We start from the raw sequence: 6,074 nt of genomic DNA, 5'->3' as shown, positions 1-6,074 counted from the left end.
AATAGAAACTCAATTTGCACCACACTGGATTACAAGTTGTATTTATCGACCCATAGCTGTCTCTCTGCAGCTGCATGAAGCTTGGTTAAATCATGAGGGAGGTTGGTAGGGGGTTGCAGAGCAGTAGATTGGCGATAATTGGTTGAAGGACAGTATACAGTAATAAAGGGTCTAAATAGCCGGCCTTGAGAAGTTCCTGTCATGTTTTACCACTTCTATTTCCATACCAATTAAACCTTGTTGAAGCTGCCATGATGAGAAAATGGAGGTGCAAAGGATGTGGAATAGCTAAACACATCAAAGCCATGCTCTGCTTATATTTATATGTATAAGTATTAAATATTTTTTTATTCAGTATATCTTAATTGTTTTGAACACTGGATGCAGCAGTATAGTGAGGGATAAGTGTGTTACTGTACCACCAGGGAAACCACTTTTTCTTTTTTGTTTAACAAAATGAATGCTTTGCTGAGAATGTGTGCACAGGCTTGGGGTTTCATTTGAAATTATACTTCTGATTAAAATATGGATTATCTTACTTCATTCTGCACCCCTAGATCTCATCCAAATAGAGAGGAAGAGAGTAAGTGATGGATACAGGGACAGAGAGATTGAGTGGTAGATAGATGGAGATCAGAAGGATCGGATGGAGATGGATCTCTAGAGATATGTACGAGCGCTGTCATCCCGTGATGAGCCACCTATAATCCATGAGGACGACTTGGTCTCATTTCAAAGTAAGATGGAGGGTCGCATTGATTCCACTTGACTGAGAGGAGATCTGATTTAAATTTTGAATGTTAGAGCGTGAGCTAGCCCTCCCCAATTTTAGTTCAGATGAAATTGGGTTTGGTGCATAAGATATGCTTCCACTGCCCAGCGGACCGTGCTGGGTGCAGTGTTTTGTCACATTGTGAGGGCTAAGGAATATAGGGTTGGTGCTATATGCTTTTGCACAGCTGGTGGGCATGCCCATACATGAAGCCCCAGCAAACCGTGGTCATCCCAAATAACATTACTTCTCCATCTACAGCAGATCAACCAGGACCCACTCAAAAAAATCTAGATATTTTTATTTATGCCTTATATACCATCACATACCAAAAACTATCCACTGTGACATTTATTCCACAAAATGTAGGTGTTTTTCTACACTAGGTGTACATCTAAATAGGTGATCCTACACTAAAGAGACATTTCTTGCGATAGTTTTACATTCTGGTAAATACTGTACATAATTCACTTTCTTGCCAAGAGTTGAGATGAGAAGCATATGAATATATACAGTGCCCATCTTCTCATCTAACTCTCTGCAAGAAACAAATTTCCCAAATGTCAAACTGTTGATTTTAAGTGAGGTATGTGTGAATATTATGTTTTTTGAATGGTAAAGCAATAGGGCAAGGTTGCTCTTTTACTGTGTAATCAGTACTGTTACTATAGTATGAAAAAGCAGATAGGTGTAGAGTCACACTGTGATACAGATACAGGAAGAACTGCTAATGACACAGGCAGTGAACATGCTTTATTTATATACTGTACATTACACTGCGAATGTGTTGTGCATGGCATACAAAGATGAAAAATAGATAAATGCAGGTGATAGAACTGAATTGAGACTGATGTCTTACGAGTGTGCGAGGACAGAGACTGATGAAGCCAAGAGGCCACAGCTGAGGAGTGTGGTCCCCCCTTGTTTACGAAGCAGTAGTCCCTACTCCAGCCCTGTGTTTACGTTTCCCCTTCGAGTGTTTCCCCCCACGGCGCTCCATCCAATTCTCCTCAACAAGGGAACATGAGGGAGTGGGGTAAAATGAGAGTGGGCTCATGAATGGAAGGGGACAAATTGACATGTGGCGTTTTGTGAGGTGAGTGCCCAACCTCTCGACCGCTGATTACCATTCGCTAATGAGCACCCCGGTTTGTGTGTCTCTGCGTTTCTCTCTCTCTCTGCTTCTCTGCAGAATGTTCTTTCTCCTCTCCAGCTTTGTGCAGGCCAGGAGTGGCCAGTGGACCATAGGTGCGCTGTTAATTGGGAGACGCACACATCAGTAATTAAAGCAGTAGGGGGCCTTGTACTATACCAACTCCCTCCAATTCCCCTTCTTTAAAGCCCGCCCTCCCCCTATAATTCAATCCTGTCTGCCGAATTGATCATTGTGCGGGGCCAGTTTTGCCCCTGGCAGTTTTGTCACTTTCTAATGATGCCTTTTCAGAGAGGCAAGGCCTGTGTCCTACCAGCACCAGAACCAGTTGGGGCCAATCGTTGTCTTCATGCCAACCTCACTCCATCTGATAAAAAGCCTTGCATTTAGCCACAAGCAAACTCCCTCACATGTAGATTCATACATAATATAAACACACACAGAAAATGCATCCACTGTGTAGACAGTCACTGGTATTCTTTTCTTTCTCTCCTCCAATAGAAAATCACAGTGTATAGAACCTACAACCAAGATTGCTATAGGACTGCTTTGTTGTACCTGTTCAATGATGTCACTGAGGACAAAATGAGAGGGAAGTAATGTCCAGTTGCGATAACATATTCTGTGCTGAATGGATTGGCCATACACTGCGTAAAACAATAAACTTCATTTAAAAAGAAATTTAAATTTTGTGGTGCCTTAAAGGATACTTAAAGTTGCATCCTGATGCGTCAGAAAAAACATGATGTCCTCTGTATTTATCCTTCAGACTCAGATCCTATAAATCAAAAATGAAAAAAAAAAAAGACATGCTTGTACAAGCCTGTATATGTCAGGTTCAGGGATGCTGCTAGACATAACAACAGCTCTGACACAATATATATCTGTAATCCATGGCATGTTGCAGGGTCCTTGAACAGCTGTGGGTCCCCTTGAATACTTCAGGCCTCCCCACCCTCCCCTTAGGGCACCTCTGGCTGTGTCTAGATGTCCCTAAACCTCCTTGCTCTGCGCTCAGCAAGCTACGACAATCTATTGGGAATGTCTCGCACTTCTGGCAGTGCTATAGTTATTCAAAGTGAGCTCAAGACAGCAGGGAATCACTATAGCAAAAGTTTCATTTTGCAGGTATTGGAAACATGCTAAGTCAGTTGACAGTTGAGCTGTTGTGCAGCTACAGGTTCAATTCAGCCGTTAATGTAGAACTCTCATTGTGCAATATGTTAACCACGCTTCTGTCGTTTTTTTGCACTTCTCACGTTACATCCACTTTGCACAGGCAATGAGCTATAAGGAATCCCTGTGGTATCAAGGAGCAGTGCTTCCTCTCTGTACGCAGACACCACTCATGGCTATAGCTGATAGTGTTGCATACCCTACGTAATTAAAATAACCCAGCCGAGGTGTTTTAACATGGTATTTTCTGTTTTGCTGGGCCGTGTTTGTTCTGTTTCCTGCCCTGTTCAGTTCCCCCCTTATCTCTTAGACCCCCTTGAGTATGGCGTTTTACATTTCTGTTTGTAAAACTGTCAACACATCCACTGGCTGTACTAACGTGTGATTTAGCGCCAACAGAGAGGAGGGATAGAGAGTGAGAGAGAGGCAACTGCATGAGATCTTGCACATTCTCAAAGTGGAATATTTTTTCACTGTTATCCCCCTAACCCCCAACTCCCCACCCCCGAAGATGCCTTGATGTTTGCGAAGTGCTTTTTTTACCCTTTAACCACATTGTCTCTTCTCTTTTGCGATATTCATTTTCTCTTTATCTGCATTTTAAATTTTAACGTTGTCTGTGTATTATATTAAAAATTTGATATTGGGAATACACTGAAACTTTGGATGGTGTACCTGTGTTGTGGCACAAATTCAATTGAAAAACAAAAATATTTGGCTGAAAAGAAAATAATTTGTTTTATGAAATATGAATGAACGTCTCAAAGCTTCCCTGATTCCGTTATGCTGGCAGAGAGCGAGAGAGGAAAACATGTTCAAAATTAATTGGATTAATGTGTGGAGTTGAATTGTGTGTGTGAAATTTACGCCTGTCACACTGCTGTCAAATCAGACATCCCCTGTCATTGCTAATAAGTACCTGGGGATAGTGGTGGCACCTTAGGAGTGGAAAATTTAACAACAGCAACAAATCGTACACCAAGTCTCCTTTTGCTCATTGAGACTACTCACCTGTATATATACAGCCAGGTTCGAGTACAATCCGTCACACACATACACATACCAACACGCCTTCCATAACAAGAGAATCTTTTCTGAATAAAATCGTCAACAGAAAACTGTAAGACGAAAAAAAAAACACTCACGAAAAGAAATATTAAAATAAACAAATAATATAAATGACTTTTTAAAGTGCAAATTACTACACATGTCCACAACACATGCACACAGTTTACAACAAAAGCCATACAAGCATCATCTGTCATGTATAACAAAAAGAGAAAACCACGAACAGAGGAAATCCCACATTTTAATCATAGAAATACTGTAGCGTGCCATGGCCTTGGTTTTGAGATTATTTTTTTTTACTTTGTTTGGCTTTAATTTACACCTCTGTTTTGCAGCTGTGAGAGGGGAATTCGGCTTCTGTCCCTTTGGAGAAGAGCACTGGCAGCAGAACATTAGCTCATTTTAACGGCCAGTGTAATAATCTGTGCACCAGAGGGCCTCCGTTGGAAGCTCTACTTTGCACTAAAGCATTGGAGGCTCCCCTGTCGATAACAAGACAGTCACTTCATTATAGCTTCACAAGTCATCCATTTATTATCTATTGGCCCCATCAGAGAATGATAGATCACAGAGTCAGATGTTACAATATATTAATCAAAGATGCACCGTTGTGTCAAAATGTAATTTTCTGCTACAGGGCAGGAGATCTAATTGTTTGATTTGATCAGAAGTAGATAATATGCCCAGGGGCAGAACCGTACGCATTCTCAAGGATACACAAATAGTTAAAGCTCTGGCCTGAACTAATGTTTAAATTTAAGACAACAGACTGTTCTTTATAAGAAAAGAGAAGTGAGAGTATGATTGGAGGGTTGTTATTAAGGGGAACTTCAGTGGTGCCAAAACACACTTCTACAATTATTACCAAATGTGCATTAAAGAAAAGTAGAAGCTTTGTATTTTTTTTATTGGATTTATCTAACAATAAATCTGTTAAAAGAATTAATAAATAGTGAAATTTACAATGAGTTTAATATTTTTCTCTGTGGTTATTGACAATTTAATACTTACTGTGTATAGTATTTTCATGATTGAGGATTTATGATTTAAAATTTTCCGGAAAATTATGAATACCATCTAGGAAAGTCAAAACAATATTTACTGTGTGCACTGCGCTTTGAAAAACACAGTTAAATAATTGCTTGCACTAGATTTTGAGGAAGACGAAGATGTGAGGGGAGCCATCTTGTTGCTTTTATAATTAAATGTTCCTTGTTTCAGTCATTAAAATTCTATGACAGTGCTTCCACTCCGAATTTCTTTAATCAACTTAAAACATTTCTTTAGTAGCTACTTGGACTGGAAAAAAAAAATTAAAAAGAGATGGCACAACACTTCTGAAGGCCTGAAAGTGTGAATCCACAGACACGTCTGCATGAGCGTAGTGGCTTAGTGCCGATTATAGTTGCACCAAATGTTGAATAGGACTTTCAAAAAACACATTCACGAGAAGCTGTGAGAAATTCACTCACACCAGCAAATGTAAAAGCTGACCACAGCCAACAAAAGGAGCAGAGCAAAAAAGCAACATTAGCGAGCAGGCAACTGTAACTGAAGAAGAGGAAGGGAGATGCAGAACACCCAAACACACAGAGAGAGACAAAAATAAAGATATATGACTCTCATGACAGTTTACAAAATTTTGTACAGATTTAATAGAGGAGAAGTTTTGCAGAGGAGGGAAGTGTTATAATGTTAGTAATGACATAACGGTAACGGAGTAGAATAGTCTGACATATTTTTTCTTCTTCTTTTTTTTTGTTGTTGTTGCTGACCAAATAGAAAACATCAGAAAGCCAAACAAACAACAAGCGTAAAGTAAAATCTAACCCCATAGAGGCAAAGTTCCCTGTCACACTCACAACAAGCAGACAGAGAAAGACAGCACGAGACCCCGACAAACCC

This window comes from Morone saxatilis, unplaced genomic scaffold (genome assembly GCF_004916995.1).
Source record: "Morone saxatilis isolate NCDOM2014 unplaced genomic scaffold, NCSU_SB_2.0 Contig9, whole genome shotgun sequence".
NCBI classification, from domain to species: Eukaryota; Metazoa; Chordata; class Actinopteri; family Moronidae; genus Morone; species Morone saxatilis.
This window is presented reverse-complemented; position numbering follows the sequence as displayed.